This window comes from Hemicordylus capensis, chromosome 2 (assembly GCF_027244095.1).
Source record: "Hemicordylus capensis ecotype Gifberg chromosome 2, rHemCap1.1.pri, whole genome shotgun sequence".
NCBI lineage: Eukaryota > Metazoa > Chordata > Lepidosauria > Squamata > Cordylidae > Hemicordylus > Hemicordylus capensis.
Genome location: NC_069658.1, coordinates 340,285,727 through 340,298,130, shown reverse-complemented (window position 1 = coordinate 340,298,130; position 12,404 = coordinate 340,285,727). Strand labels below are relative to the sequence as shown.

Sequence of the window (12,404 nt, the reverse complement as noted above, 5' to 3'; positions counted from 1 at the left end):
ATCCTGTTACAACCCCCCCAATATCTCATAAGCAGAGGGAGAGAGTAAAAATTCCCACCCTCCCACAGTAGGAAGAGAGAGTAATAATGGGAGGGAAAGGGTAAAAATTCACCCTCACTCAACAGCCAATGAATGTCATTGTTTCCCTCATTTCTTTTTCACCACTTCCCTCATTTCCAATGTTTCCCTCATTTCTTCCCTCATTTCACAAGTTTTACAGTTGAAAACTAAATCTGAGTAGGAGTGACTTGTCCACAACTGATGGATGTCCAGTGACTTGATATTTCAGAGGCCAGACTGACTAAAAAACTGTGATGTGAAAATGCAGGCAGAGCAGAGATTGGGAAATGCTTTGATCAGAAAGAATTCTATTTCTGAATCTGCTGTGTGATCTTAGGAAAGTGCTTATGTGAAGCTCTCTCTTTCCTACTCTGCTTTCCCTTATGTGAAGCACTTTGTAGAAGTATCATTATTTTATTCTGACTTTTACAACAAGAAGAACTTACTCAGAATCTATCCAAATCTTTGGCTCAGCATCAAATAAGTGGGTTTACAGGACGAATGATGGTCCGGATATCAGCTCATACAAATATCCACTGCATGAGGGCAGAGGAAGGCAGTCGGCCAAGAGTTCTCAAACTTGGGTTCCCCTCAGTTCAGTGTTGCTGGACTACAACTCCCATCACACCTGGTATACTGGTTGGGATGATGGGAGTTGCAGTCCAACTCCTATCATTTGGGGAACCAAGTTTGAGAAGCCCTGCAGTAAGCAATTCTTAAGAGACAGTTTTTTATAAAGTATTACGTAACCATTTAACATCAGGGATATGATTTAGCTGTTTATTGCTTGTCCTTTGCTACCCAAATAAAACGGTCTCCAATTGTAAATAGTTTCTCCAATTTAGTAAATAGTTTCTCAAACAAACTCAGGTTGCAGGCACAATTATAGCCATTAATGCAGTGAAATATAATTCTCATTGTGGTGGTAAACCTGTGTCTGGGCGGTACCACTTTAGACTGCAGGTGGAGCAGGGTGAGGCCTCGGGTAAGATGCCCTCAGATGCCCTTTTAGAATCTGTAGGCTGAGGCAGAGTAAGCTGAGTTCATGTGGGGACTTGCAGCAGGCTCACTCCCTGATGGCTTTGGTTGATGGTGCCCCCCACTCCGAAGAGCCAATTCACTGACAGGAACAATCTCCCATTGCCTGATGGGAGAGGTACCTGAAACAGCAGCAGTATAACAACAGCAGCAGCACTCACTCTCTCACACTCCTGTTTGGCCAAAGAGACATCTTACTTCCTGCCAGAAGGAGCAAGAGAGGGCTGCATTTGGCTTCCTGTGGTGCCCCTCCCACCAGGAAATGAAAGGTCACTCCAGCAATTTCAGCAGCATGATAGCAGCCTCTGGGGAGATGCTCCATATCCTAACAAGTGCCCGGCCGCCCAAGTACAGCTGTGACTGCTTGAGAGGTGGGCTGGGAGGCTGGCCAGGCTTCTGTGGGAAGAGGCAGGAGGCTCCATTCTCTCCCTGCTTTCTTCTGTCAGCATCATGCCCCTGCTTGGGTTGGCCAGGGCTGCTGGCTCTCTGCGGTAAACAGGGCAGAGTGTTCCTCTGTAGATTTCCATGCACATAAAAATCTAGGCTGTCAAGGAGACGGCTAGGCTAGGATCCTTCTCCCTGACATGCTAACCTTCTATGTTCAGGGTTTGTTAAAGAGACCTTTAATTATGTGAACCTTCAACCTGAGGGTGGGACAGCTGAGACACAGATTTACCACCTCCATGAGGACTAGGCCAAAGACATTCAGCACTGGAAAGTCAAGCTTCTTTAACTGTAATTTTCCAGTTCATTTTGATTATGTTATTTTATGGATTCAGTGGCACCATGTAAGCAAGCTCAGCTGTTCAAGAGTCATGTTGTCAACTCCCGGCACTGTGTCCCAAGAGGAAAGTGGCCGGAAATTTAGGTTGGACAGAAGCCCAGACGGGTCAACACCTGTGAAACTCCTTCAGTTCACACACAACACACACACCAGTGCAAAAAAGATACCATTAGCATTCTTAGTTATGAAGAAAGACTAAACTACTACCTAAACATTCAAGGTTAATTAAAGGCAAGTTTATTTAACCATAGTCCTTTGAGACATAAATAGGCTCAGTATAACAGCTGGTCTAAATAACTATGTACACTTAATTGCAGTTCTTTCAAAACAGAACTCAAACAGTGACTGTATGAAAGGCACTGATCTCTCATCTAGGTATCTAAACCACAAGAAGTCTGAGCTGAAGCAAGCTTTGGAAGTAATGTTCCAAGTAATGGGGAAAGATCATAGTGGCAAAGACACTTTGTATGTGCTCAGAAGCACTTTATTTTCACATCTCATCTTCCATGACTTAGCCCAGGATGATACTTTCTGTTGTTGAGCTCTAGTGATCCCTGACACAAATTAAGCTCTAAGTTTAAATTATACTAACTCTTTTCCTGGTTGTTGTTGTTTTTTTTTTGGGGGGGGGGGGGGAATGCTGCGCATGGTATGAGACCACTTTTGCTATGCAAAAGGTATCCAGGAGTAAGGGAGTGGTCTGTAAGAATGCGTGGGGGAAACTCAAGAGACTAATTCCTATTATGTTTGTATCCTTTTGGATGGTGCATAGCAGAGCAATTCAGAACCAAGCTAGTAGTAGTTCAAAATAAACCTTTGAACTTTTCAACATCTACCCCCCCCCCCTTTTTGCTTTCTTTTTTGTAATGAAAAGCTCCGACTGAACACATCCTCTCCTTTCCACAGCTTTGGCCATAAAGGCCCTAGATCTCCTGAACCAGAAGATACTGAAAAGGTTTCCATGGGAGCCGACATTCCATTGTGGGAGAGTCATAGAAGAGAAGAGGGGGGCTTTTTCTCAGTAGGCGGAGCTTGGCAAAAGTTTGGAAAGTTGCTATCTCTCCTCCCTCCCCATCTCCTGCCTCTGCCTATGTGGCAGACAATGGCTTTGTTTGAACCGTTTCATGGAACTGTTCGGGCATTTACTTTAATCCCTTCCAAAATAAAAAATCAAAAATCTCTCCTTCAACTTCACTACCCTTCCAGGCAAACAATCCTTTGCATTTTTGTTTTGTCACTTGAGGAGAATAGAAGGCTCAGAGCAATGGGACCCTTTTCTCTTTGCTCCAGATTAAAGTTCTGGCACTTCAATTTCAGCGTGAATTTTGAAGCTAACTGTCTTTTCCTTGGCAATGTTTTTGAAATAAAATACTGTTCCAAGACAGAGGGGAGAGGAGGAGAATAATTGAACTATTCTCCATGGCAGGAGTAGGGAGGCAGCTGCAGCCTTTAAAGGCAATAAAGCTGTTCTTTTGAACAGAGACAAATAATATAAACACCCACTCTTAATTTTTAATAAAGTTGCAATATCCTAGCTGGAAATGTCTCTTCTCTCATGTTGTCTGGTTTCCAAACTCTATCTTAAGCAAAACAGTGAGCGAAATAAGGGCAGAGAGAGGTGGCAGAGGGGTGGAAGTGGAATATTTGCTCTTTTTAAATTGACCCCCCCCCCAAAGATAAATATATAATTGAGCTACATTTGGTAAGACCGAATTATGTTGGCAAGTTTAGTTCCTCAGAAAATGTGTCGCCTGACGTGCCCAATGATAAGAGTATGTTCCATGTGCCAAACCTAATTAATTAGGATGCATTCAGCCTAATTAATCTTGTACACCGTATCAATGTATGCGGAACGAAGTTGGAGAGGTTAGGAGGCATTAACTGTGAAACTGTAACTACAGATTAACATGGTTGAAAATTGCTGCAGTCTCCTCCAAATAAATGCATATATATAGTGAGCACTCCAGCAGAGAAAAACATTTGACGCAGCAGCAAAATCCAATTATTCTCAACCTTATAAACTATGAATCTGCATCAGCTTTTTTTTTAAAGGCCAGTTTTGAGTTTTCACGCTACATAACAAAAATAAGGCAGAGAAAACACATTTCTTTAAAATGTAATAGCTGTGTAAGGTCAACAAAATACAGAATATTCCCATACATTCAGATCACTGCTTTTTTATTCTGCTAGTTTAGAATTCAGCTGCTGGTGTTATTTTATTTTACCTGTTTGTTTAGTAATAAAGATGACCTGTTTGTTTAGTAATAAAGAAAGGAATCTAATGAGAAATCACTGAAAGCAGAGAATGGAAAAGAAGAATTGAATGCCATACCTCAGGGACAGGACACTGGAACTGAGAAAACTTCAGCCTCTCTCAAGGATCTGAAGGAATCTAAATGTCTTCGAAGGAGGCAACAGGAAACCGTTCAGGGGTTTGCTGGGCTGGCTTTCTGTCTGTCTGTCTTTCTTTCTCCTCCTCTTATTTTCCAAATCTGTTTCTTTCTCTCAGACTACAGTGGGCTGGCTTTCACCTCCCCCCACCCGCCCTGCCACCGCTGCACTCTCTTCTCCCAAAATATATTCTGAGGCCGCAGCCAAAAGTTAAAAGATAGACCAGAGCAATCAAGTCGTATCAAAGGAAAAAGCCAGTATGCCTTCAGACAATCTCTGAAGAGCAGCAGATGCAGAATAGAGTTGATTTGTGGCAGATATTGCTGGCTTTAGTTTTCCCATGAGTTTTCAGATTTCCCAAAAATATTGTTCACACTGGGAGATTTTTGTACCGTTGTTCCTGTTTAAACAAACTAAGGGCTTCCTTGCAAACCAGTGGAGATTGTTCATATATTGATAAACAACTGAGCTGGAAGATCCTGATGAACACTCAGGATCATTACTGAGCATTATTCGTTGACTATTATTAGCCAACTCTCTCTCTCTCTCTCTCTCTCTCTCTCTCTCTATATATATATATATATCATTTATCATAGTATGTGGTATTTCTATGGCACTCGAGAGTGTTCAAACAGCTTTACTTATATTATCTTAATAATAATACAATAATCCTGTAATGTACATCAGTATTGTTATCCTGATTTTGTGCTGTGGCTGTGTGTTTGTGTCACCAAGTCTTATGATTGAAATGAGATTTGACCAAGGACAAAAGGGATGGCATTAAATGTAGGAGAGGAGACATCAAAGGAACACAGAAGACAAAACAGTTTAAAATTTTCTTGGAAGAATTGAATCAGAGGCACCCCAAGGAAGAGTTTTAATGGTTGAAATCCACTGGGCCATAAATTATCTTCTGTGCACTTCTGAAGTCTTTTCTCCTTTCTTTCCCAAAGTGGCCTCTGAACCAAGTGCATCCCTGGCGTCCCTAGATAGGGCAGGGAAAGACCCCTGTAGGAAATCCTGCACAGCCTCTACCAGTCAGTGTTGTGCCGTTGAGTCGGTGTCAACTCCTGGTGCCCACAGAGCCCTGTGTTTGTCTTTGGTAGAATACAGGAGGGGTTTACCATTGCCATCTCTTGTGCAGTATGAGATGATGCCTTTCAGCATCTTCCGATATTGTGATATAGGTGTTTCCCATAGTCTGGGAAACAAACCATCAGGGATTCGAACCTGCAATCTCTTGCTCCCTAGGCAAGTTACTTCCCCGCTGTGCCATTAGGTGGCTTACCAGTCAGTGTACTGAATTATATAGATAAATGGTTCAGACTAGTTAAAGAAAAGTTCATATGTTCATATGTTCCCTTTCACAGGCCAGTTTCTTAGTCATTGTTCACAGTAGCTGGCATCACATTGGGAGATACATCTATGCATTTGCTTGAGAGTTTTCATGTAGAAAAAGAAATACATGAAAATAGGGGTGACAGAGGAAAGGAGACAAGAGGAACAGAGCTGTTGGTGACATTCGTGTAAGGTCATATGCATGCACACTGGATGTATCTATATTGGACAGGAAATGTGCCAGCTGCCAGCATATGAAACAAAACTAAAGTAGTTGCCATCAACATAATCACTGCAATAGAACCTAGTGTAATTATGTTAGGAAATTGTCTGCAATCATGGCCTTAGAAGTAGCAACTTGCCAATCAAATAGTTGGTTATGGAAGCACTTTTTGTTAATATTTATAAACATCTTTATGGTTTGCTTCACAGACAATATTCTCCCTACACTGATATATATTCTCTGTGTAAAGAAGATATTGGCACAAGTGTATATTTTGCCATGCCCATATGGATCAGAAAGCCAATGTACTCATTGACTTTCCAACCAATATACTCATGGCAAAAGTAACTCTCCTGCTGCATTCAAGTTACACTGTATATATTTTTCAGGGTAGAACAAGTACATGTTACAAAACAACACAAGGCTGCTGCAAAAAATGGCAGTCTTCTGTCCAGGTCCCTCTGCCCCCTCCATAACACGTGGTTCAACATGCCATGTTAAAGAGGCGAGCTGGTCTTGTGGTAGCAAGCATGACATCCCCTTAGCTAAGTAGGGTCTGCCCTGGTTGCATATGAATGGGAGTCTTGATATGTGAGCACTGTAAGATAGTCAGGGATGGAGCCGCTCTGGGAAGAGCAGAAGGTTCCAAGTTCCCTCCCTGGCATCTCCAAGATAGGGCTGAGAGAGATTCCTGCCTGCAGCCTTGGAGAAGCCGCTGCCAGTGTAGACAATGCTAAGCTAGATGGACCTATGGTCTGACTCAATATAGAGCAGCTTCCTATGTTCCTATGTCTTGATGACACTGTGTCTTGAAGTCAGTCAGGTGATTGATATCCTGACTAACAGAAGGACATTGCACTAGCACCAGGCTGTTTCTGCTAGCTACTTGTGCTAAGTCAGGAGCTTGTGTTCTAGACCAGTGTTGCACTACCACAAGAATGTATGAACTTGCACAAATGCGGCATGTCTCATTTGTTTTAAAGGGAAATTTGGCACAAGAGCACAATTGTGCAAATTCCTGTTTTTATTGCAGCCACGTGATCTTGGACTAGTGCATCTTTGCTTGTGAGCACTTTGTTAGGCAGGATGTCATTCACTCTGACTAATGAATGACTAATATGTATTGACTAATGCCACACATGTGTAAGAATATATTGCGCACACAAGAGGAAGGGGAAATGTTTACCAAACTCCCCTTTACTCTATTGTCCCCAATGTCCCCTTCAAATATGTCACTGAAGGTTGGAGGACCTTTAGGGACATATTGTATTTTTGTAGGGGAGCAGAGGCAGCAGAAGAAAGGGGGGTTTGTGTGTGTGGAGGGGGGCAAAATTGCTGTTTTCTCCCTGTGTGTACAAAATGTTCAAATGCAAGCCACTGTTTCTGTGCCCCTGCTAGCAGCAGCCAATGATATGGGTATAAAAGTGTTCAGAGTAATTATGTCAGGAAATGAGGTAAGTTGAGCCATGTGTTACAGAGGCTGAGTACTTGACATGGGGCTGCTGTTTTTGGCAACATCCCTGATTTTCCCAATGTATAATTCCATCTTTAGAGCAGAGGAAGTACCATGTGTGAAGTGGCCCTAAGAGTATAGGGAAGCAGAATCTCTCTGCATTGTTCAAGGAATCAAGCTGACACAAAAAGGCTTTTTAGTGCTTGTTTCCATATTACAGAGAAGGTGGCAATAATCCAATGAAGCTTAAGCTCATTGCTTTCAAAGAATTTAAGCACATTGAACACAGTAATTCTGTGTTGGATTGTGGCCAGTATATGGTGAGTAGGCTGCCAGCCCTCTAGGATTGGCCTGAGCTTCAAAGTGGCCTCCAGGAATTGGTATCAGTCTTCAGGAGACAACTGAAAGCAATCCTAAATAATTTAATGCTTTGATAATATGGAAAATATTGGGGTGGTGTTGGGGGGGTAGGGGGGAAGCTCTCCAGGTATAACTTCAGTCAGAGCTGGCCACTCTATTGGTGAGTGACTGCCCTATCTGTACCAAGTGATACGTGTGTGTGTGTGTGTGTGTAGTGGACTTTCCCCCCAACATGTTAATATGCTTTTCCAAAAGTTTACCACCATATTACATTGTCCAGATCAAGGAAGTAGCTGAGAAAGAGAACAACAATACAGGCACCGATAACAACGGCAACATCATGGTGTAGTGGCTAGAGTGCCAGACGAGGACTGGAGAGACCTGAGTTCAAATCCCCATTCAGCCATGATACGTGCTGGGTGACTTTGGGCCAGTCACTTCTCTCTCAGCCTAACCTACTTCACAGGGTTATGGTGAGGAGAACGGAGCAATGGTTTCACTTACCGTGAAGGCTCCTTCTTGATGCTGGAGCCAAAGACAGAGGAACCCCAGAAACCTCTGAAACTATTAGCTATGCTCTTGTAATATGCTCAAGTTTCCTGTGGAGTAGGCCAGGACACCGCCTGGAAGGGCCGAGATGTCCTCGGCTCCAGCATCAAGAAGGAGCCTTCACGGTAAGTGAAACCAATGCTCCGTTCTCTGATGCCTGGAGCCAAGGACATCTCTCATTGGGACATACCAAAGTCCTGGGCAAAACTCTCTGGGAGGGAGTGTCCATGCCTACTCCGGGGGAAGAACCTGTTGAAGCACTCTGCGTCCAAATGCAGCTTGAGAAGGCGCATATAGATCAATTTTATAGTGCTTCGTAAATGTTGACAGAGCCTTCCAAGTCGCAGCCCTGCATATTTCATGCACTGGCGCGTTGGTTGAGAAGGCCGCAGATGTGGACGCTGCCCTAGTAGAGTGAGCCAGAATGTGTTCTGGTGCTGGAAGGTGTAGAGACTCATAGGCTAGTGAAATACAAGCCCGTATCTATCTAGCAATAATCTGCGAAGACACTTGGCTGCCCATGGAAGCTGGTAAAAAACTAACAAATAGACTCTCCATCTTCCTGAAGCTCTCCGTGCGTCTCAGGTATCTCTTCAAACATCTGCATATGTCTAGTTTATGCCATTTTCGTTCTGTTGGGTGAGCTGGCCTAGGACAGAACGATGGAAGTATGACATCTTGTGAGTGGTGGAATGCTGAGGACACCTTCGGCCTGATGAACGGGCTAGGAATGAGACGTACGGAGTCAGCAGAGAAAATGCATAAATTTTTATGAGCCGACAGAGCATGCAATTCAGAGATTCTTCTTGCAGATGTAACAGCTATTAAGAATGCCGTCTTGTATGATAAAAGCCTTAAGGGAATGGTTCCTATCGGCTCGAACGGATGATTCTGAAGTGCCTTAAGAACAGTGTGGAGACTCCAAGATGGAAAACGGTGAACCACCATAGGTGACAGCAGGGTGGCCCCCCTCAGGAATCTTTTAAAATGAGGGTGGTTAAGAACCTTGGATTTGGATAGACCTGCTATCACACCTGCTAGGGAAGCAGCTTGTCTTTTTAAGGTATTACCCTTGAGTCCTTTGTCTAAGCCATCTTGTAAAAATGCCAGGAGATCTTTAATGGACGCTGTCCCCTGAGGTATGGAATGCCTTGCTGACCATCGAAGAAATGCTCTCCATGTATACTGATATATACGCTTGGTGGACTTCCTTGTGGAAGATAACATGGTGGTTGGAACTCTTCTCGAATAGCCGAACTTACTTAAAATTCCCCGCTCAGTCTCCAGTCGGCTAGTTGAAACTAGCCTGGATCGTGATGTTCTATGGGACCTTGAAGTAGAGGGTCTGTGATAAGGTAAATTACAGTTTATAGTTGTTAATATCTAGACAACACTGTTTGTTATAGTTGTCAATAAGTAGACAATATTGAAGTGGTATTTAAAGTGCTTCTTCAGTATAGAGCTTGCAGTAGATATCGCAGGTTGAAAAGCAGGGAGGATAGGCTTATGGTTCCTTTTGTTTTTTAAGCCTTAAATTTATGGTGATTTGTTGTTTATTAATATTGTAAGAAGATAACTTTATATTTGTTATTTCACGAAAAGAGATGAGCGGGAAGTCCAATTTTGTTTGTTGTGTTTGTTATCGATGTTATCATTGTTAAAATCAATAAAAATTTAAATGAAAAAAAAAAAAAAAAGAAGTAGAGGGTCTGTTGACACCGGGAGGAACCACGGTTCCTGTATGGCCAAGTGATGTAACTCCGCAAACCATGGTCTCCTGGGCCAGTAAGGAGCTACTAGGATGACCTGAGCCTTGAGCAAGCGCACTCTGCGAAGAAAGCGGGCCAAGAGCGGAGTTGGTGGGAAGGAAGGCATACAGCAGTTCCTGAGGCCATCTCGCTGCTAGGGCATCTGCCCCTTCTGCTTGTGGGCAGGGGAAGTGGGTGAAGAACCTGGTGAGCTGTGCGTTCAGTGCTGAGGCAAACAGGTCGACTCTCGGGGTGCCGAAGCGTTGCATGATCATCCGAAAGACTCTCCTGTTGAGTGCCCACTCCCCGGGTAGGAGCTGCTCTCGACTCAGCCAGTCCGCTATCGAGTTGAGATCCCCTTGTACATGGTGGGCTATGAGTGAGGTCAGGTGAACCTCCGCCCAATCCAGTATCAGTGATGCTTCTGCCTGAAGAGATCGAGACCTGGTCCCCCCCTGTCTGTTTATGTGGGCCTTCGCGTTGTCTGTTCTTATCAACACATGGGAACCGGTGATCAGGTCCTGGAATGCCAACAAGGCAAGACGGATGGCCCTCAGCTCCAACCAATTGATGCTGTGTACACTCTTGGCTTGTGACCACCAGCCTTGGGCTGTTCTGTGGTGACAATGTGCCCCTCAGCCAGTCTTGCTGGCATCGGTCGTGATCAGAATCCGGGCCGGGTTGAGGAACTCCTTGCCTCTTTGAGTGTTGGAATCCAGGAGCCACCACTACAGGGACGTTAGTATGTCCTGGGGAACGAGGATGGTTATGTTGACTTTCTTCAAAATGGGTTCCCTGAATGTTAGAAGGAACCATTGTAGCGGTCGCAGATGAAATCTGGCCCACGGTACTGCGTCCAATGTGGCCACCATTAGGCCGAGGAGACATGCCAACGACAGGAGCTTGGCTTGACAAGCATTCAGCACCTCCCATATCTCTTCCCTGAGGGTCTTGATCCAGTCTTCTGATAGGAAGAGACAGTCCCTTCGTGTGTCTATTAGGACGCCCAGATGTTGCATCCTGGTGGAAAGTTGCTGGTGACTTTTTTCTATGTTTACTAGGAATCCGTGTTGTTCTAATGTGCGAAGAGTTAGATGAAGGTCTCTTGTGGCAGACAGTTCCGAGGGAAACCTTAAAAGCAGGTCGTCGAGATAACAAAAAACACAAACTCCCTGTAGTCTTAGATGTGCGATCACAGGTGCCAGCACCTTGGTGAAAATTCTTGGGGCTGAGGAGAGACCAAACGGCAGTACTTTATATTGATAATGTACTCCACTGTATTTGAAGCGCAGGAGATGACGACTTTCCGGATCTATGGGAATGTGTAAATAAGCTTCCTTTAGATCAATGGAAGCTAAGAGGTCCAGATGTTGTAACGCCTCTGTTATGGTGCGAAGGGATTCCATGCGAAATCTGCATTTGGGAACCCACTGATTCAAAAACTTCAGATCCAGAACAGCTCTGAGGGATTTGTCCTTTTTGGGAACCATGAAGATTATGGAATAGATTCCCTGTCCCTGTTGATTAATAGGCACCAATTCTATAGCCCCTATATCTTTTAAGTGGTGAATAGTGCCCAGAAGGCCAACATGCTTCATAGGCAATTGTGATCTTGGGGTTGGTAGAAATCTGCTGGGTGGTAAGGATGTGAGTTCTATCTTGTAGCCCCCAGTGCACTTTTGACAGAACCCACAAGTCCATCCGTAGTTGTTTCCTGCCATTTTTGAAAGAAGGCTGACAGGCGACCCCCCAGAGACCCTGCTGGGGAGTCATTGCTGTTTTTGAGACTTGGGTTGATTGGCAAAGGCCTGTCTGCCCTGGTTGAAGGGCCTAGCGCCTCGCTGTCTGCCCCATTGGGGTCGTTGGAATCTCGAATCCCTGTCTCTCCCTCGAAAGGAGGGTTGGAAGGATCAAAAGGGCTGGTACTGGAACTGAAAAGTCCTTCTTGGAGGAGGACGTTCCTGTTTACGTGTGGTGGATGGAAGAGGCATGGTCTTACGTTTGTCCTTAGATTCTACTAACACCTCTTTAAGGGCCTCCTCCAAGGACCTCCTCCCCAAAGAGTTTAACCCCATCAAAGGGAACAGAGGCCAAATTGGCCCTAGAATTCGCATCTACAGGCCAACGTTTTAGCTACAAGTTACGGCGTCCCACGACTGTGGCTGTGGAAGCCCTGGATGAAAATCTTATAGCATCTAGGGTTGCATCAGAGACAAAGGCTTGTGCCTTTTGAATCTTTATGAGTTGGTGCCTTAAATTAAACACATCTGTAGGGGGGTCCTGAATAAGGTCATCTAACCAAACTATAGATGCCTGCGACAACATTAAGGCCGCCGCCAAGGCCCTAATGGCCAGAGAAGAGGCCTCATTAGCTCTTTTGAAAGAAGCTTCCAGTTTTTTATCATTTTGATCTTTCAGGGCTGATTCCGCATCCTTTGGTAGTAAAGCCCCATTTAGAAG

At 44.3% G+C, this 12,404-nt stretch overlaps 1 protein-coding gene across 1 annotated transcript in view; it reads right to left on the bottom strand.

The window, feature by feature from the left end:
• The window catches only part of SPARC (secreted protein acidic and cysteine rich), a 34,475-nt gene extending 30,047 nt beyond the window's left edge, over positions 1 to 4,428 (bottom strand). The window contains exon 1 of the mRNA XM_053300800.1: positions 4,215 to 4,428. The gene's annotated coding sequence lies outside the window, so the exon portion shown is untranslated. The remainder of the gene's footprint in view (positions 1 to 4,214) is intronic.
• Positions 4,429 to 12,404: the final 7,976 nt, after the last annotated feature.